The sequence below is a fragment of the Rhea americana genome, unplaced genomic scaffold, assembly GCF_003343005.1.
Source record: "Rhea americana isolate MKP2758 unplaced genomic scaffold, rheAme1 scaffold_15, whole genome shotgun sequence".
NCBI classification, from domain to species: Eukaryota; Metazoa; Chordata; class Aves; order Rheiformes; family Rheidae; genus Rhea; species Rhea americana.
This window is the reverse complement of record NW_028185594.1, coordinates 4,206,760-4,227,791: the sequence shown is the minus strand read 5'-3', so window position 1 is coordinate 4,227,791 and position 21,032 is coordinate 4,206,760. Positions and strand designations below refer to the sequence as shown.

The 21,032-nt window shown below is 40.8% G+C and overlaps 1 protein-coding gene across 1 annotated transcript in view; it reads left to right on the top strand.

Annotated features, from left to right (window-relative positions):
* KLF7 (KLF transcription factor 7) overlaps window positions 1-13,527 on the top strand; it is a 95,952-nt gene extending 82,425 nt beyond the window's left edge. Inside the window, exon 7 of the transcript XR_014895140.1 lies at window positions 13,315-13,527. The gene's annotated coding sequence lies outside the window, so the exon portion shown is untranslated. The remainder of the gene's footprint in view (window positions 1-13,314) is intronic.
* Window positions 13,528-21,032: the final 7,505 nt, after the last annotated feature.

Genomic DNA, 21,032 nt, shown 5'->3' with positions numbered 1-21,032 from the left:
AAAAAAAAAAAAAAAAAGAAAGAAAAGAAAAGCCCAGGGTAGTAGAGACTGATCACTCAATCTGTCCATAGCCTCAAATAAACTGATTGAATTTAACATGTTAGGTTACAGTTAAGGAGCTGATTTGTCTCAGTGGATATAATACAGTTTCAGATTATCATGGGGAGCCCTTTATTTATTTTTGCATTTGTGAGTCACTTAGTCCCTTTATGTGAGTGAAAATACGTTTATTTTCCCACTCCCTGCTGTTGTGTGTTCTATTAATATCACACTAGTTGAAATAGATGGGCACACTAGAAACTATTTGGTGTTGAATTTGTTTTTCAGATTTCTCTTCTTTTTCTGCTTGAGGCAACTATTTCTATAAACCAATTCAAAAGCCCGCAGGCAGTTTTAATGCAAGCTTAGTTCTCCTGTATTTTTTAAAAAAATGGACTTAACCCTGCAGTAAGAAGCCACAGGGATGCCAGAGCCTATGCAAGTTCTGTAATGTCTTTTGTGCCATTCAGACAGTATGGAGATGACACTGTATTTCCCCAGCTTTCCCAAATAAAGCTTTGGGCACTCAGAAATAGCCCCAGTTCAGGCTCTTTCTTTTTGATTAAAAAATAAAGAGAAAAACTAGAAGCCATCAAACAAGAAGCTAAAGTGAATAGAAAGGGAGTGCTTCTGTGAGATATACTGAGCCTTGCAGCTTACCAGCAACCGCAATTAACCACCTCCTTCCCTCACCACGGACACTTCTGCCAGCTGCTGCCACAGGCTTTGCTGCCCCTTTTCTCATGGCAGCAGCTGCAGCTAATAGTATACAGGTAAATTTGGCCCTTTTTATTCTTCCCCTAACCTTGTGGAGTTGTTTCTCTTTGCCCTGTGGTTCACATGGCTCCATTTGGATTTTGGTAAAGCATAGGGGCTCCAAGCAGGGATCTAGTGCCACGTTATGCTTGGCACTGAATATACAAACCATGACACTAGATAGCTTATTATCAAAATAGATGAGACAGAACAGGTTACGAAGCAGAGCTGTAGGGAGAAAATGGATGCGCAGTGTTCTCAGCTGGGCTAGCAGGGGGGTGGCAGAAGAGGGCTTAAGTTCAGGAGCCTGAGCCCAGAAACCTGAGTTACAAATCTGGCTGTGATGTTCTTGTTCATGTTGAAATCAAGAAGGATTAGAGTGCCTGTACTTGATGCATCGAGTATGGGCAGCTCTACTGGAGCTGTACTGGAGACTCCAGACAGCCGTCTTTGGGCTCCTGAGCTTATACAGAGTGAATTGTGTGATTGCTGCTGTCTGTAGCAGAGGCAGGATGGCACCCAAAATGAAGTCCTTTTCACACCCTCATCCAGCATAACCCAATTACTTTGCAGCACACATCAGTAAGGAGGTCTGTCTCTGCCTGTGGCTCAAGTGCCCTGGCTCAGCTCTTACTTTCCCCCATCTGCCTCCCCATTACGCCTCGCTCTGTCCTCATGCTGTGTACTGTCTAGGTGGCAAGGTATCTGCACTGTGAAGGAGGCACTGTCTTTGTGTTAAAAGTCGCTATTGTGTCTTGTCCAACACAGCCCTGACCTCTTGGTATTGCTCTTAAGAGTTACAGCAATATAAATTAATACATAAATCCTCCCACCATAGCAATAAAGGAAGGGTGGGATGGTCATGACCCCATAATACATATTCCCACCCTCCCTGGGAGTGAGTCTTCAGCCCCGGGCTGTCACTCCATGATGGAACACATATTACCATCTTTAAAATGTAACCTTACAAGCTTTCTTCTTGTGGGAAAGTGCCTCTGTCTCTTTGTTCTTTCCTTCTTGGTCGTATATTTTGGTTGACATACAGCTCACCTTGTGTCCTCCTCTCTGCCAGTGGAAGGGGAATAATTTTGAAAGGGCATTAATAATCTGTCATTTAGTACACACTTCAACTAGATCAATAAAAGTRTCCATTGTTCCAAAGATACCATTGGACAGTAAGCAGATTTTATATAAAGGTATCCGGCGATAAAGAGCTACCTAGATGGATCTCCTGGCTTAAGCCAACAGATAAGCAGGCRCAAACAGGCTTCCTGGAGATGGGAGCTAAAAAGACCAAAGGCAGGTAGCAATAGATAGGAACAATAGATTGGAGGAGAGAGCAGGAAATTAAATATTCGTGTCTGTCCTACTTTTCTTAAGGTCTAAGGGAGATTAGTCAACGTCTAGAAATGAGAGCAAGATGAAGACATGAGAACTTACCCTCACTGCCTATAGCTTCCATTGAATATGCTGGTATTACCYACTTCCTCAGGTCCTTCATTCCGAGTAGGAAACAAGGCTGGTAAAACATTTTGTATGTCTTCAACAAGAACATGGCTTCCACATCTGAGTGTTTGATCTGAGACAGGATTTTTTTTTCTTTGCCATTACTAGCAAAACCAGTAGTATCATTTTGTGAGTCATCTTGTAGAGCAGCCATTTTTGAATGTACTCTGCTTTCGAATGCTATATGTCTTTTAATATGTCTTTTGAAAAGTCCTCTAACCCCTCGGAATCCAATTTATGACACATCTCTTTTTAAATACGTGGGCAAGAAATCAGCACATTCAGCATGTGAAGCACCGGCTTAATGTTGAGTTCTTAAACCATTGGCTGAAATCCTAGAAATAAGCGCTGGAATTCTCAGGAGGGATAAAGACTAAAGAGCTTCAACACCACATTGACAGATGATGTATTTGGTTCTTTTGAGAAGCCAGTGTATAGCAAGAGACAGGGCTTGTAACGCAGGACTCATTTTCTAGTCTGCATGAACTGTTCTAGTCTGTTTCTTTAGTAATCTCAGGATTTTATACTGATTTCTCTTTAGAGTGTATCCATGCATTAGAGCACTGAACCAGGGTCCAGGAATTTTCAGTATCTCTTATTATTGCCCTGTTTTCTTGGCTGTAGTTGCACCATCTGTAAGATGGAGGATTGGGAGTACAGAGAAAAATGTATAGGAAAAAGAGGAAATAGTGGTGACCGGGTTTATGAAGCAGACTGAGATCTCCCGATGAAAATGGAACAGAAGAGCTAGGGTTTATTCTGGGGCACGATGGTCATACTGAACTAGACTGTGTGCAAATACATTTGGCAGAGCCTCCCTGGGAAAAAGAATTCCTGAATTTGTTCCTATTTTTACACAGGGTTGTAAGTATAATTATTCTAGAAGCATGTACAGTCCTGACATAAATGGCAGGGAGTGGGGAAATTGCTGCTGTGTGCCATGACTCTTTCATGGAACCAACCCTCTGTCCCATAAATCATTGCCCAGTTATGTTGTTCTTCCGCAGAAATTTCTGCCCTGAGAATGTAAAATATAAATCCATGCTACCTGACTTTTGGAGAGCAAACAGTGGCTGTGCCTGGAAAATTACTTCCCTGGCAACTCTTTGTACTAACAAAGTCTGTTCCTTCTGCAAAGGCAGATCCCAGGAGGCAAGAGCGTTCGGCATTTTGTGACTTGGCATGATGCTGGTAGGACGAGGCCTTGGGCTTTTCTATGACAAGCAATCTCCTAAGCAACAAAATGTGTAGGAAGAAAAATAGCAACTAGGCTATTAACAAAATTAGGGGAAATCCCAGCCTGAGTCATTGTAGGAAAGGGAATTTTCAGTCTCCTTGAGTCTTATGACACTTACTCAACAGAAAATTTGTTCAAGCCTATCATTCTGTCACCTGCTGGAGATGTGAGGTAYGTTTTTCCTAGGTCTTCCTAATTGCAGAGCAAAACTTGCTCCTTGCCTCACCTTCTGCTTGCTTCTAACAAAGTGGTATTTTAACAACTGAAGAGTGAGACAGTCCTCCTTTTAGCAGAAGCTAAATTTGTATAGAAACTAGATATTAATCCCAGATTGGCTTTAAGTTAGAAGAACTCCTACTACTTCTACAGGCTTGCTCTTGCTTTTCAAGCCAGAAATGAGAGCAAAATCTGACTCTTTAGTCACTTCCATAAGGACAGCACCTGTTTGACTTACAGTCACTTGTTTCTATTCCTAGGCCTCATCTGAGATCTCTTTTCCTGYGTGAAGGACATAGCTCTTAAGGCTGATGCTTGCTTTATGCCTAAGCCTTTATGCTGATGTTTTAAGCATATTCCTACAAAACAAAARGTTGTTCAAGTGTGTTTCTAGAGAGTACAATGACTAATTCTGAGCTAGCATTTCCATAGGAAGCTTCACTAAAATAAGCAGCTGGTTAGGTTTGTCAAACATATCAAGGGATCAGTYGAGGAACTCTCAGAACAACTTTTGACTTAGCTCAGGTACATCCCCAAAAATGTACCCCAAAACATGTAGATGCAGTTCTTGCTCTCACTAACCAATCTACAGATTCTTCTTCAATGTGCTAGGGCTTTCAGCATTTATATTAATTAACATGCTGTTTAAATTAAATGTTAATATTGGCTCATATTAACATTCTGTTTAAATTAAATGTTAATATTGTCTCATATTGTGGATGACTACCTATTATCAGCATCTGAGCTTTTTTTCTTATCATCCTCTTGTGGTTTGTTTCAGGCCTTTCCATATTACTAACGAAACTGTGTCAACTAGGTCTAATAATTTTAATAATTTTCACAGACAACAGTAATACAATCAAGCAGCAGAATTAGTGAAATGTAGCTTCCTCTGGAATTATGTCCCTGCCCACACACATTCTAAAACCCTCTTCCTAAATTTATGTTATTAATACRCCAACAAAACACCCTCAGTTACTTCTGCCCTCTTCTTACAGAGTTCCCCAGCCCCGTTTCAAAGACAATGTAATTCACGACCTCGTGGCACATCCCTTTCCCTCTTGAAGACAATAATGTGGGGCTTCTGCACTCTACACAGCCACTTTTTTTGCAAATTGTGTAGGAACTTCTTACTTCTGAGAACTCTTCCACAATTTCACCACAGGCAATTTGGCTGAAGCTGACCAGTAGGTTTGAGAGTTATTAAGGAGAGGCTGAAGGACACTCTTAGTCCTTATTTCCATAGGAAAAGAGGATGAAAATACAACGTGGTTAGAGCCTAAATCTTTGCATCTATGGATCAGGATTTTTGGAGGTGCTTTTGCCCCCGCGCCTCGTGAGTCTCTTGAGGAATTAAGTGTATGCACTCCAGCGTATAGTGCATTCCTCAAGCATTACATTGTACCATCATTCACAGAACACAATAGAAATGTTTTAGGATAAAAGTTTATTTATCAAGTTGCTTATGAAAGGCAAGGAACTACACTTAACCTTGAGAACAATTCCCTTCTTCTTTAAACTGCTTGGAAACTTGGGCACWGTCTGAGTCCTGCTTCCCCTCTCTCCCTGTTCCCTCTCATTGGCACATGTTGCCGGTGGTGCCTGCTGCCCAAGGAGTAGATGGCTTGGCTTCCTGTTGGGCTCTCAGCGCAGCTCTTCCAAGCAGCCAAGGATTGGTTGCTGAATGAAAAAAGTTTCTCTGGGGCATCTTTCAAGGGAACGGTCTCCACAGAACTCCCAACCCAAGTTGCTGTGAGAAACTGGATAAAAAGGTTCTAGAAATCAAGATCTGGTTTCAAGCATGTTACAATTCACAGGGTCAGATCCAGCATTGCTAAGGGCAAAAGAGGTTTTATTGTGGACTTCAGTGAGTGCAGGATTAAGCCCRTTGCCACTTAGCTACCATGGTGACAGAAACCATTTGCTAACATGCTGGACTAATTTCAAGCTTAAATTTGGCCTGTACAGCAAGTTTAACATTGCCTTTTAAATACAGTCAACAGTCTTTTCTACTAAAAATACATTAAAYAAAATATATATATGTGTGTGTGCATATATATATATGTGTGTGTGTATATATATATATTTTACATCTTGGAGGTACATTGTGATTTTGCAAATTCTCTTCCTTTCCATGTCACTTTAAAAAACGACTCCTCAACAAAAAGAGGATGGTTTCCCTTTAAACAGCTTTTGTTTCCACTCTTGTGTTTGGAAAATGCTGCTATTTAGTGAAGAGCCCTCTGAGACACTCAGGCTTTCTGTGAGGTCGGAACTCCTCACTGGCTTGCTGCAGTCTATTCCTGGCACATCRTCATATTAACGTTCCTAGTGGGATTCTCTAAAGTTTCTGTGTGTCTTGAAGCCGAGGAGGAAATGGAGTCAGTAATTTCATGCAGCACTAGAGCTCCATGTCAACATTTGTTTTCAGTCCTTTAAGACCTGCTGCAACTTACAGAGAATCCTAAGGTCTCTGTCAAAAAATGTGCCCTTTAAGCAGTGTGTATTTCACTAGAGTGCCTCTTAAAGATACTTGCAAGTACTTGTCATGTTTTTTCTCTGTAATAGCAAAGTGAGAAATCCACACTACATTACTAAAAATACTATGTAAGAGAAATGTGATAGGCAAAAAATATTGATTAGCTCTAGAATGCTATATGTTTTTAAAGTAGACCTGTGACCTGTGCTTAAAAACACTTTCTATTCCTCTGAAGCCATTTTTTCATTGTAAGTTCTGTGGCTCAGCTTGTATGGTATAGTTTAGTGAGCAAGTCACTAGACTGAGACCCAGCAGGCCTGGGTCCACTCTTACGAGTAGAGACTGCTCTATACCTCATCTTGCTAGATGACCTCGTGCAAGTTGTTTGTCTTTCCCTTCAGTTCCCATGTGTTTTGCTGACTAGTTTCTCTTGCTATTAAAAGTGAGACTTTCAATAGCCATGCGTTGACCTCACTAAAAGTAGCATCAGCTGAGGTACATAAAAGATGATACTTTTGCTGTTCAAGAACATTAAACTCTAGAAAAGATCTGCAGCAGATGTCATTGTATTTGATTGTACAGGTAGGTGAAATAATCTCTGTCCCAGAAAGTTTACAGTCTAGGAAAGTGCCATTTTAGCCTATTTGGAAAGTAAAAGGCTTATTCTTTCAGCTGTCTGGCCACTTTTTCATCCACATAGTGCATCTGAGAGGACCTTCACCTGGCAGAGCACTGAAGAATAGCATAGCTGGAAGAGTGGGACTGACCAGCCTGCCTGATTTGGGTGTTCCTTAGCACGGAGTAGAGGCAGAGTGAGAGCAAGCTTTTTCTCAGCACTTACTTAAGCAGCAGAACTCAGCTGGAGTTTCTAGTTTTCCCTGGAAGACAAAGTGTTCAATCTGCTGCTGATATAAAGAAAGCATACAACAGATACGGCGTCAGGTTCCTGGTGACCTGAACAAAACCAAGCGTGTATTGCACACTCATGTTACAGCTGGAAAAATGCTTTAGGACCATCTTAKTCATACAGTTTGAAGAAAGAGACAGCTTCTAGAATTTGCTCTCTTCTGATCCCTGGGGCATGAGGGGCCCAAGATAGATGATTAATGGATAATGCCAATGGCTGTTAAGCCGTTGTCTCTGGATCCTTGAAAAGCCATGGGATCCACAGAAGTAACTAAGAAAAGTAAGCCTATTGCTAAAGGCCTGTTTTTGCTAAACAAAAAAGTATAAATCTTGTGTGTGTATATGTGTATATATATATATACACATATACACACACAAGATTTATACTTTTTTGTTTAGCAAAAACATACATATATACATATATATATACACACACACACACTCATACATATGTATATGTGTGTGTACATATATATATATAGAGAGAGAGAGAGAGGGAGAGAGAAATGTATTTCCTGTACTACACAAAGTCATACAAATTGGAAAAGGATAAAAACTGAAGCTACAAGTACAACTCTGGTTTGAGGAGGGACACAGAAGAGGACAATGACTTCAATGACTCAACTAGACAGTCACCCAGAATGTATCCCAGAGAGCAGTCATAGGAGATAGTCTTTCATTGGCCTTTTCTGTCACTTCTGACTTCTTTGATTCTGCATATTTCCATGTCCTTTAAATAGAACAGCATTCCTATCAATCTCTTGATCTGTTCTCCTGGCACACACAATGACAGTCCTCTGTGCAAGTGGAGCCAGGGGAATTTTTCTGCCTTTTTTTTTTCTTTTTTTTCTTAAACATGTTCGAATTGTGTTTGGATTCACTGCTTTTCCACCTTCATCATTCTGCTATCTCTTCCCATTTCTTTGCTGCTTGTATTTCATGGCTTTTCTCCCCCTTCTAAGATATATGCTTTGTTTTATAATGTTTCTCATCCACTAAAACAAGTGCTAAGTCAAGCAGTTACCAGAGCTGGAGGATCTAACCTTCCTCCAATCAGCACAGCCATCATGTAATAGCCATCATGTTAACTTTAAGTATAGATTATTATTATTGAGCTTGTATTATCTTGGCTGTTTGCCCAGCATGTCCTTGATAACTCAGGGTCACAAAAATGAGTAATACTCTGTTCCTACTCAATAAGACACAGGATCAGCATGATTAAAATGGCCTTCGCATTCAAGAATCCTCTACATTTGGCACTCCAAATTAAATTAAAAAATGGTTTAGATTGCTTTCTATGAATAATTGCTATTAACCCTTATTCCCCTTCTTGCCCCTTCCCAAGACTATTATTGATTCCCAGTTGCTCAGATGCTAAGAATATTCTTGGGTAATGTTTTAGGAATTTAAGGCACTAACAAGAGTTTATGAAATTAATGGGATTCTGTAGGTAGCAAGCGAAAGACAATTGGATGGATGTCTCCATGCACTCGTTGCTTGATACCTGCCTCTGAGATGGGAGCAATGCCAAGTAATGCATTTTGTCTGCTGCATTCCTGTGCAATCATTTTCCCCATCGAATTACATTCTTCTGGTGAGAGAGGGTTTGGTGCCTCTGAGAATGACCCTTTTATAATCATTCCTAGTGAACTAACACAGAATTGGCTTTCCTAGATTTCTGCCTCTAAGTAATGATCCCTTTAAGCCTGTTCAAAATCACACCCTAATTGGTTCAGGTCAATGTCACAGGTAATTGGTGAAGCAAACAACAGCAAATTTGGAGACAGTTCCAGTATCAACATGTGTTTGACCACAAGGGACACTGCTTATCCCAAGCAACGTCTATTTTTCAAGCAGAAGCTGAAGTATAAAACCCCTCAAAACCGATCAAAAAACCCTTTCTTTTGTTTCTCACTGAGATAGATGTGGAAAAACAATGCAAAGTGCAAAGCTCTGCAGAAATAATGGCTGAAGTAAAAAGGCACAGTTTGGAGCAAAGCTATGTGGCCTTTCTCATAGATCCATGTGTCTCTGTTTTATGTTTGGGGGGTAGGAACACAGACATTAAATACAGAATTGCCTTTCTATGGGTTAGAGGATGGCATTGGATTGGGGGTTCCTATTACACTCAGCTGGGCCACTACTAACCTACCCTGGCACTAGTAGTAAAGCACCATAAAAGCCTGTACTGCTGTCTACTCTGGCAAATAGACATTTATACCTAATTATCACAAAATGTGCTGCCTACAGGTGCGTTCCTTGCTGCCTTGTTATGCTTGTGCTCAGTATCTCCCTCATTAGTTCTAGTCCTTCTTCTGGCCTTTGCCTCACTCACTAATCAGAGCTAAATAACATCCATTTTTAATCTTTTTTTTCCCCTCAGCCCTCTCCCAGGTAAAGCTGTATGGATGTTTGAGAACAGGAGGAGCTTGCGTTTGTAAAACAACCTCTGTCTTTTTTAGACACTCATGTAGAAGATACTAAAAGTAGGAAGGTGACATTAGGAATCATCTGTGACGTACCTGTTTCCTCTTTCCCACTGGTAAAGCTGGCATTATTTACATCTTCCTCAGCCCAGTAATTTCCATCATCTTCCCAAATATTCTCCCTCATCTAGGGATTTTTCCATTATAGTCAGTATTACGCAACCCTCATAGCTCTCCCAAGATCACATTGCCTTCATTTGAGCTATTCCCCCACAGTAGAGGGCAGCTGTAATGGGACGTATCTTGTGGTCAATATACCGAAGAGAATTAAAACGCATGAGCATGACACTGCATTTGCTCTTTCTGCTTGCCAGTGGCTGTCTCGTGAATAGCACAATCATGTTGTTTGCCAACTTTCAGAAGAGAAGCTGGTTTTATGGATGCCTACCATGCACATAAACACACACCGTGTGATTTGGCAGACCGAAGTGAGTGATGACAGGTTGTCATCAAATTGTGCCTTTATATTTTATACCAACAAGGATCATCCAAATTTGTTGGAAGGAGGATATAGAAAATATTAAATGCATCKTAGATAAAATTTTTATTAAAAGTGCCTAAATTTGATAATTCTAATGGACAATCACATTCTCTTTCTTTTGTCTTTATAATTGGCCCCTCTCAGTTTAATGGCAGTGCAAATACAGCAGCTTTGGCTCGCCATTTATGTAGAAGGAGATAATGAGCACAGCATGTCCTGTCAAAGCAATTGATTCTGTTGTGTTTTTTGTGTATGGTATAATTGGACACCTCAGCTAGTCAAGAAAACTCATCCGTGGATGAAGCAAAATGAAAATTCAGGGAATGCGACAAAAGCTTTCTAAGACCATGAATACCTTCAGGATCTAAGCTGAGGGAACCCAAGGCTGGCTCAGGATCCTTTGGTTTTAATTCAGAGCATGGCATTTTTGTCTGAAGTAGATCCCAGGCTACTTTGGAAAAGGGGAGTTTTGTCTAGAGGATTTTGAGAGGCAAATGGCTTTGTCTTCTGCTGCCATAAATCAATATATTTCCATCTGTGATAATGTCTGGAACACACTGGACTGTCTTTCTGTGTAGGTTTGTACCAGCTGAGATTGGTTCCAGTTTTATACCCAGTCTAAGGTGTCCGAATTGGTGAGTTTCATTCGGATCCAGTCTCAGTTTTTCCCTTGCAGTAGTACCTGCACAAAGGAATAATGGCTGAGTGGCGTTTTGGAGCATATGTAATTTGTCAGGAAATAGCAACTTGCATCCCAAATGCTTTCCCAGAAAGGTCAACTGACAGAGATGTTTTCCACACTCCCCTCAAAACTGTAGTTTTTTGATCTTCTCTCATGTGATACTCCAAGAAATGAGGCTGCACATTGTATTATTCATTTACTATAGTTCCCTGGTGACATATTCATGTTCCTTAATGAGGGCAGCGTTGCTAACTTGTTAGAGCCTGAGGACTCTCTCAAATTAACATAGCATGGAGCAGAAATTAACAGAGAGAGGAGCTCCTTGCATAAAACGGAATGAGATCACTTGATGGGATCTGTATTAAAGGAGAAGTGTTATCAAGGATAATATAGCACACTGTTACTCAAAACTAGGATGCTGTTGTTTTTACGCAACCTGAATGACCAAAAGTAATTAATCATTTGCAATGCTAATTATGTAAGTTGAGCAAGCATGATTTGGGTGTTTAACTGTGAGGAAGAAAGGGCAGGGACATGTGTCTCAGTAAAATTATTAGGGAGAAACATCGATGAATAAAAAAATCTTTTAGTGGGGTGTGTTTACCCATGAGTAAATCAAAAGTCACACTGTTGTTTGAGTAGGATAATGCGCTTCTGTTAACACAAAAGAAGTCAGAATATGGCTTTTTCTGTACTACATCATAAAGCCAAACCTGGCAGGAGTCAAAGAGAAAGCAACAAAGGAATACAGGAGGGATAAAACCAGGCAGTGGAATCATAAAATAAGGGGAGTTTCAGTAGAGACATTCATAGCATGCTTTTCTTTAAAATTTTCCTCTGCAAAATGTGGTTGACAAAATAGACCCATTGTGCAGTCGTTTATGGGACTGGGACATACGTAACACTGTTCTATAAGCCCAGAAGAAGATAAAGAGAAGTAAAAAAAAAAAAAAAAAAAAAGGTGTGGCATGAACTGTAGACCTCTTGCAACGTTCATGAAGACCAATTCCCTGCAGCTTTGGCTTTTTGGGGGGTTGTGGCTTGCTCATGCAATAACAGTTCCTAAAATGGCTATAAGCAGTCATTGCAGGGAGTCTGTTCTGGAGAGTAAGGGACTGCTTCCACACAACCTTCATTTTTGGCTTTACTATGCAAAGCAGGTAGTCATTGCTGACAGATACCAGGAGCTATAAACCCAAGGACGATCACTGTGCTGACAGCAGCAGACCTTCTCCTAAATAATGATTATTGCCAAATATTTCCTTTTTTTCTGGCAAAGTCTTCCTCTGCTGTTTTATAGTTCTTAAATGCTGAGGCAAAAACTCCCCTTATCCCCTTGCCTAGRTGCCATGTGCATGCGCCTTATCCCCTGCCTGCTTGTGGTTATTAAAACAAATGGAGATAACGAGCAACTGAGCCAGTCCACAGAAACCTGCTAATTAAACTTGGGACACACCTGGCTGCATCTTGTAGCTGCAAACGATTTTATCAAAATATACCCCAGGTCAGCAAAACCAGACTCCCTTCCTCTTTCTAGCTGTAGATGTCCATCCAGCTTGTAGATGTCTCTGAATCTGGTAAGAGGCCCTGCCCAGTAGAGTTTCTGTAGGCGTGCAGTCATGGGCAAGTTTTGGAAAGTGCTTGGGTGGCAGCCCCTGGGGTTGGCTTTGGCAAGGTGAGCATGTGGGCATCACACCTTAGCAGGCACTGCCATCTGCTGCTGGTGGACCCCCTGGCTGCACCGGGACCTTCACCGCCTCTYACCAGTAAAAAGCTGTGACTTGCTCATGGTCAGACCCCGCTTGCTTAAAGCCAGATCACAACAATGGACCAGATGAGCCTCTCCTGTCTCTTACGCTTCCAAAGACACACCGTACAAATGAAATTTAAAGGCTTACAAGTCACATCCTGAACCAAACATAAGTTTGGGGAGTGATGCTCCTGTGGGGAGAAGTGCTAATTAGTGATGCCTTCTGCTACCGAGCCCAGCGACAGACGGGCTTACTGTAAATGAGTGGTTGGTCTGGAAGGACTATGCTCTGGGGAATCTGCAGGAGTTAGACAGATTTAGTTACGCCGATGGGTAATAATCTGTGGACAACAAACACAGAGCTAAGATTTGGCAATTGACAGTACAGACAAGATGACAGTAAGATGTTTTTTAGAAAAAATGGTTGCAAGTTTGTTTTGTTTTGTTTTAAACTGTGTCATGGTAAAATGATGTGCAGCCTTCTCTCAGCTGTACTGGAAGGGAATTGGAGGAACTTTTCCAGGTTCTACCACAAACTCTCTAAGATCTTAGTCTTGTCTGTGAGTCTCTCTCTACATCTTAACTTGAGATAATAATATTTTGGTCCTGTCTATGTCTTATCTTCGTATTTTCTGACAAAAGCTTTTGATATGTATTTTCCAAAGCTGGAAATAATTTATTGAAAATCTCCAGTCAGAACAATTTCAGTTTTCAAGTGGAAACTTGAAATTTGCTAAGAGTAAACAGTCAGTCTTTCTTTCTTTTTTTTTCCCTAGAAACTTCATGTGGGATCCTGGGCAGATCGCTGCAGGCTGCAGACCCTCCCCAGTGATGGCGAGCTGCTGAACCAAGCCCAAGGCCTTCTGCAGATTTAGCCGCAAGGCATTAAGGTGGAGACTCCACTATGTGGTTTGTATAAAAGACACTCCTCTGTAAATAGACTTTCTGTAATTGCAATCTTTAATGAAACTCTTTAGGAGTCGGACTTGAGAATGCAAAGAAATCACTCTCTGGTCTGCACTGTGAGATAGGAATAGCACTTCATCTGCATCTTGCTCTTCTCTTTCCCTCTTGTATCTATGAAACATCCAGGCAGTTTCTATCTTCATTTGTTTGAGTGCATTTAAATGGCAGGGCCACACCTCTTGTCTGTCCCTGCATGTCCCCACCAGGTCAGCTCTTCAGCTTGTTTCTGGCCACTCTTGATGGTTACTTTCCACCAAGTATGAGACTTTGTATTTTCTGATAAATCCTCATGTCCTAGTTTTGGCCAGGAAGATGAATATCAAGGAAGCTGTCCAATTTTCTAAAGAGGAAATTGGGGACATTTAAGTTGAGTGCAAGCAAGACCAGTGTCAATGTGGTGAGGCAGTGGGGAGAATTGTGCTGGGTCAGGACTGCTGCTGGCAGAAGTATTGCATAGGCCCCGGGTGAGGACCTGAAAACTTACTGAAGAACTAGGGAGTAATACTGCTTTCTCCACGTGCATATTCAAGCTGACTTCTTGCAGAGCCAGCAARCAAAGCTTGGGAAACTGCTACAATGTTTCATCCTTTCCTAAAACACAGCTTTCAAAAATGCAAGTGAATGCCTTGTATTATCTGCGTTGTTTTTCAGTCTYTATTGAAATAATTCACATTTGATTCATTTGCTAGTGTAACTTTGTCTTTCCAAAGGGACCCACGTGTGGGAGTCTCCTGCTGGGTTCTGTAAGACATGTTTAAGAAATGATGCATTTAAACACAGCACTCAGGCACAGGCTCAGGCCCAAGCTACCAGAGGTCAGTGTCACACCTCCACTTGGGAAATACTTCTGATCAACATAGTGTGTGATAGCTGTCACAGCCAACATTGTCTCTTCACATGTGGGCTGGATCTGATCTGGAGGTAGAACAAATCCATGAGTTCCCTTGTCATGCAGCTCAAATGTGTAGGAGAAAGGGATGACTATCATGTGAGCCCAGTCCCATGAGGAGCCTGAGCTACTSTCTGCAAATTTAAAAATAAAGGGGAGATAAACTTATTAGGCAGTGCTCTTTGAAAATACTTATTGCCATAGTTAGTACAAGATTGTCCCAGAATCCCTGAACTAAGCAGCAATCGTATATTACTGTGTCAGAGAGCAGAATTTCTAGATGCTATGATGCTTAATTATACTAAAAGTCTTCCGCAGAATTTCCTTAGTTAAATAATTCTCCATAAGATGGTATTAGCACAGTAGCAGGAGATGAGTTCCAAGGATTCTGTGCTTTTAGCATTTTGCCATGATTACTGTTGGATACAAAATGGATTGGCCATTTGTTTGTTTTCATACTTCATTTCCTACATTGACACTGTTTGGAATTTCTTTGTGTATTTGCTTTTTAAAAAAATTTTGTTCTCTAATCTGAAAGAGATTTTGGTTACTCCCTGTATCACTGCTTTTCGGCCTCATGGGTCTTTTTTCTTACCCATTCAATATAATTACAAATCCTGGCAAAATACACGCAGTCATAGGCACGAACATGTTACCTTATACTTGCACTGTGCTCGCCGTTATTGCAGTGACTCGTGGGACTCTGGGGCTGGCACAGACAGACATTGTGAATATGCAAAACCACAGAGGTACTGGAACCAACTACCTGGTATTATGAGTGACTAGTGCGACTTACTGCTTCCTGAGAAAAGGTTGTTTGTACCGGGCGGTCTCCAGGGCCCTCTAGTCCTTCACCTTAAGACTGTCAACAAATACCAGCTGCGATGGTGCTTTCCTGATGTAGCCATCCAGTTTGCTAGGAATGAGGCTGAAACCAACATATTTCACACAGGATTGAAGGCAGCTGCTATGTGATAATGTCTGATGGAGTAACTATAGACCTGATTGGGATTTTAATTTTTGCTTGACTCCAGTGAAGACAAATAGGAGTTTTGCTGCTGACTTCAGCAGGGTCAGGATGATCTATCACCAATCTTGTTCTGTCCCCTGTGATGTCTCTATGAGGAATTCGTGTAAGGACTGGCTTCTGATCAATGCTTCTTTCCTTCCTGCAGTCAGCTTTATAACATACAGTGTTATCTTGTATTCCAATGACTGCTACTTAGATGTTGCACTGAAGCAGCCCATTAAATATTACTCAAAGAGGAAACTCAGTAAAACAGCACTTACTGATACCTATGACACAAGAATGACTGTCTCCTTTGAAAAAACAGCAATCAAAGGGAAAAATAAATAAACTTGCATAAAATTAAAGAGGTTGCTCCCACTTGATAACTGGTCCCATACTTTCCCATCAGGACAGTAGCTGCTTTCTCTGCAACTTTCATCTGTAAATTCAAAAAAGGAACAGCATTTTCATTAGTACCAGTAAATTTGGCAATTATTTTGAATGGGCCAAAATTTTCATCTCTTTCMGCTTTGAGTTTGCATATGATTGGCTTCAAGTTTCAATATTACTAAGTTGKTTTTTTTYYTKRWTTTTTTTTAAAAATGCAAGTTATGTTAAAATTCAAAAATGACTCTGCTATTAGGTAGAGAAAGTGTTTGTTTGGTTGTAGAGGGCTGTATTTTGGAGAATTAGGGTCTATGTTCTATGCCATGCTGGTCTCCAAGGAGTTCAGAGAAATGTAGCAGCATGATTGCTGCTTATACTTGCTTATACTTGTTCTACTACCATGGTTCTGTGTGGCACCATCTTTAGAAACTGAGCCATAGACAGATTAAATGACTATCCCAGCATCTTATATGACCCCAAGTCTGTGATGCTCTTAACTAGTGTTCCAGACACTGCAAGATTCACAAATACTCATTTTAATGAACTCAATTTAAAATACTCAGAAGCTGAGGGGGAAGAAGTAACCAAAAAGTAGGTGCCTACTTTGCTCCCATTCTCATTGTGGACATGTTTGGAATACCCCTTCTGGACACAACTGACAACTCTGTGTACATAATAAACCTGCATCCAAAAGTGCAAACGCATTGTTGCATACAGCAATTGATTGTAAGCACAACTTGGTGCTTTTCTCTACTCATCTTCCACTGCAGTAATCCTTTCTGTAATAATGCATTTTTCCTAATTCAAAATGCAGGATTAGGATTAACTTCCGAGGCAAACAGGSTTTGCAGATACTGCACGTAAAACAGGCAACTAAGAAAGAAGAGGCGACTGCAGCCATACATAACGTAAATGAGCATGCTAAAGCTCAGGAGACCTGCCTCAAAGGAAGCTTTCTTTGAAGAAAAGTTACTTGCTACTTCCTTTCCTTGGTATGTCACCTTTCCTCCATACAAACGCTAAATCAGTGTCCTAAGATATTCTATTTAATTAAAATGAAAGTAACATCAAATAGAAGCCAAGAGCTCTGATGTGTTATTGTATAAACATGAGAGGAATTGTAAACTCAGAGAAAATATTTAAGATATATGGAGCAAATGCAGACATTAAACTCTGCAGAGGATGGTTCCAACTTTCCTGTCTGAGGAGAGAAGAGCCAATGTCAGTTCATAACCTGTCATTCCTGAGAGCAACATGAGCACTGACTGTGACTCTGAGTGCCAAGACCCTGGATAAGCCCAGCTCCTCTGAGGGAAATGCAACAGGGCAAACAGAGATGCTAACTGTGTGGGCCTGTCCTCTACCAGTGTGGAAGGGGAATGTTTTTTCCTAACAGTTCTTCGTTGTCACTTGGAAGTTTGGTTGTGAACCCGTATGGAGTGAGGATGTACTATCCATAGGAGTGAACTGTTAAATAGCACAAAATATCTTTCTTCTTCCTTTTGATAAACTGAGCCACAGCTCTTGTCTCAGGCTCTGATTCTGGTCCAGATCCACAGAAGATATCACTACYTCAATTATAAGAAACACCAATACCTGGAGAGGAATGCAAAAAGTGAATGAAAGGAGAGAAATATATAAACCCCAGTTCAGGGGGAGCAGGAAAGTTTACCTTAGAGTGTTTAGGTATGTGTTAATGTGGGCAGGGAGACTAGTCTGCTTAGAAGGACTTTGACACTTCACTGTTGGTAGCAACTAAAATTTGCTACAAGACTGAAATATTTAACAGATTTGCAAGCTGGCTGTGCACCACCTGCCAGGGAACTTCCGGAGGCTCTTTGAAATTCATGGCAAGCACAAATACTGGCTGTTAAGTGACCAACTCTTAACATTGCTGCCTACATTTGATGCTTGCTTCTGCAGTGAATTAGTGTGGTTATTCAAGCACTAGTCTTCTGTTTGCAAAAATAAATACTGGCTGAAAGCCAGTGACTTAAAATTTCTACAAACCAGGTTTTTATTTTTACATATGTCTTGATGACACCAAAATGCGTTATCTCATTCTTAAAGGAGATCATCTTATTCCAAATCCTAGTTATTATTCTTGCCTCATATTTTTGTAGCAGGTCTGAAGTACTCAGAACTTAACTACCCCAGGAGGAATTGAAGTTCCGGTTCAGGTCTGTSCTGTAGCAGGTGCCATTTATATGTGGAGAATAGTTTTTCCTGCACAAACRTTCCTAAACAGAAATAACTTCAGTTACAATCAATGTATAAAGGCTCCTGTATTTCATCCCTCTGCATTCRTGGTAGCTCTTGCATTGTAGCGGGTTGTGAGTGCAAGAGGGATAAAACTTAATGACAGAGCATCTCAGTATCTGCTGCTGCCAGGGTGATGTCTTCCACAAGCCTGCATGCACCTTGAAATGAGCTTCCTGAGCTTTAGAAAAAACTTCTCATTGCTTTAGCACTTAGCTGTTTACATGCAGTGTTGCACTCCTAAGAAAGTCCTGGCACTGTGAGAGATACCYTCTGTGTTCAGGAGAGATTATAGTCAAGCACAAGTTCATTTCAGATTTGAGAAGATGAATGCTTTTCTGTCAGCTTATCCTGCCACTGCTCCTTGCTTCCCTGCTGTACCAGAAGTCACTGCACTGCCTGTGCAAGCATCTTGGCTGAATTGCATTTGCACCCCAATGCAATGCGCAGCATGCTTCAAACCTGCTGGGGAGCGAACTGGGATCCACACGGCRAGAGGCTCGGGCTGTTGGGCCATGTCAAGGTCCTGTATTGAAAGATGTTTCTTTTGGGTTGAGGAGCACCGAAACCTGATAGCATTACCCTCCATATGAGAAAAGGAAGATTATCTGGAAGGGCACAACAATTTCAAAGCCAGATAGTCAAATAATTGACCAAATCTTATCCTGCCCYTTCTTCTAAAGTTGGGTCCCATCAGCTAGCTCAGAGCTCTTGTGAAGCATAACCCACTCCTCAAGGCATGCTTAACTTGGTCATCCAGTACCAAAAGCAACAGATCCTGTGGCTTTGCTCGTATTTCTTCCTAAGGCTCATGACATTTGCTAGCAGTTTTTAGCTCTGTGGTCTCAAGTGACTGCTGATTTACCAGAAGAAGCAAAATCCCTCTACCATGAGAAAATTTGTGTGAGTAATGATTCTGCCACTGTTTTCTGTTTAGCTGTAATTACTATATCAAAAGTTAAACAGAAATATGTTATGCATATTTACCTTTCTGTCCAGTTCCTGGATTTTCACTACTTACTTTTTCCCGGGAATAGATGTAACCATCAATATTGAGGACTGACAAGATGTACAAGTCCAAATTCTGAAGAAATCTGCTTATCTTTGGGTCAGATTTGTAGTTTTGTAGAATTTGAAAAGAGAAAAGATACAAAGGACTGAACAAAGAATCACTGGCAGGAACTAGTTTAGGGCTCTCAAAGTTCACTCACTCCTCACCATGATATTGTAGATCTACTCGATCCCCATGTATGTTAAGATACTGACTTTTTGCTGTTTGCAGAGTGACAGTATATCCAGTCRTAGTGCACTTTATATTGCTACAGCCTTGCAGAGATGAAAGCTGCATGGATACCATAGGCACTGTAGGCCAGAAATTTCCAGTGCCTGAGGAACATTGCTGTACAGTGTCTTAGAGTCCTTTCATCCTAGGGGAACTGTGACTTTGTGATGCAGAGAGCTCTGGTCTAAAAGCCCCTTTGGCAGGTGGAGAGGCTGCCATTGAGTTCAGTGGCTTTGGAACCTGTTCAGATGGAGGACACAATGTGCTAACAGATACCGTATATCTCATCTCAAACTGTGGATAGTTCTTACGTCTCTGCAAGTGTCTGTGCTATGTATTAATTTTGAAAGTCACACTTTTACAGAAAAAGCATAATATTTGGTACCAAGGTACAGTAGAGAACTGAACTGCTGAAAGTAGTCTGTGTTTTTTTATTACTTAAGTGGAAAAGTGAGGACTCACTTCTTTCACAAACCACTGGCAGAAGGCCGGAGAGATCCATTCCCTGGCATGAATCSCACAGTTCATCCAAATGATCTTTTTGATTTTGTTTGATGATTGACTGATCTGAGAGAGTGCAAAAACAATGATTTGGAAAACTGTTATGTTACAATAAGATACCACAGCCTATTATGGGAAGAAAAGATGTTCCTTGATATACTGCTGAGCCATTTGAGATTATTATTACAGACTTCATTAGGACAGGCTTTCCTTCCTAATAACCCAATCTCTGTAGTATCTCAGTGCAAGAATCTTAAAGTCTCAGTTGAATGAGAGTGTCGATAAAACTGTTTCTTCTTCATTTATATTAGTCATTCAGAGGACAGATTGTTCTTATTTTGAGATTCTTTCTTTAGAAGGGGAAGCACAAAAGGCAGGGAATCTAATTTTACTCAGTGATAGGAACATATTAGACAATAACTAACTTAATGATTAAGACTATTGTTTTTCCCAGGGCTTCCAATAAAAAATCTGATGGAATAGTTGTAGTAGAAAGGTTGTATGCTGTGAAGAATAATAACAACAAAACAAAATGTAACCCTTTACCCTCACACACAGCTGTCATCAAGCTAGTTTTAGTTTGATTTGTATTTTGAGATTGCATTTCAATCCCATTTGTTGTTTTCGCTATGTAAGAGCAATAGCACGAATGTGGTGACAGGGTATGTGAAAGGTGGCAAATCTCTTAACAGYACTACAGAGGAGTAGACTCATCTCCTGTTATTTCAGTGACTTGGGACTTGGCAGCGTCTTAAGAAAGATCTGAATTCTGTCTTCTCCCATGTACTGTTTTGTAATAATACCTTTTATTTATTTCAAAAAAGTTCCTCTCTTACCTGCAATAGTGCATAGTTTAATTCTCATTTGTCTTTCCCAGGTAGTGCTGAGTCACCAGCTCACTGTGGCTCTCCTTTACTTGAGTCATCCACTGATAAATCTAAAATAGTCACAGAAAATTCTTTGCGCTAAGGGGCAGTTTCCATCTCTTTGCTACCTCCATTTCCAGATTAAAGTGTTTTCTGTTGCTTAGACAAGCAATGTTTTTCTCAGAGCATATTTCRGTCTATGGTATCACTTAACATTGATGGAAGGCCTTTCACTTGCCTCTGAGCAAACAAACGATCATCCCTCACAGCACTGCACGCTAAAAGATAACGTCCCTGCAATACAGCACTGAGTCTCTATTCTGGATCTTATTCAG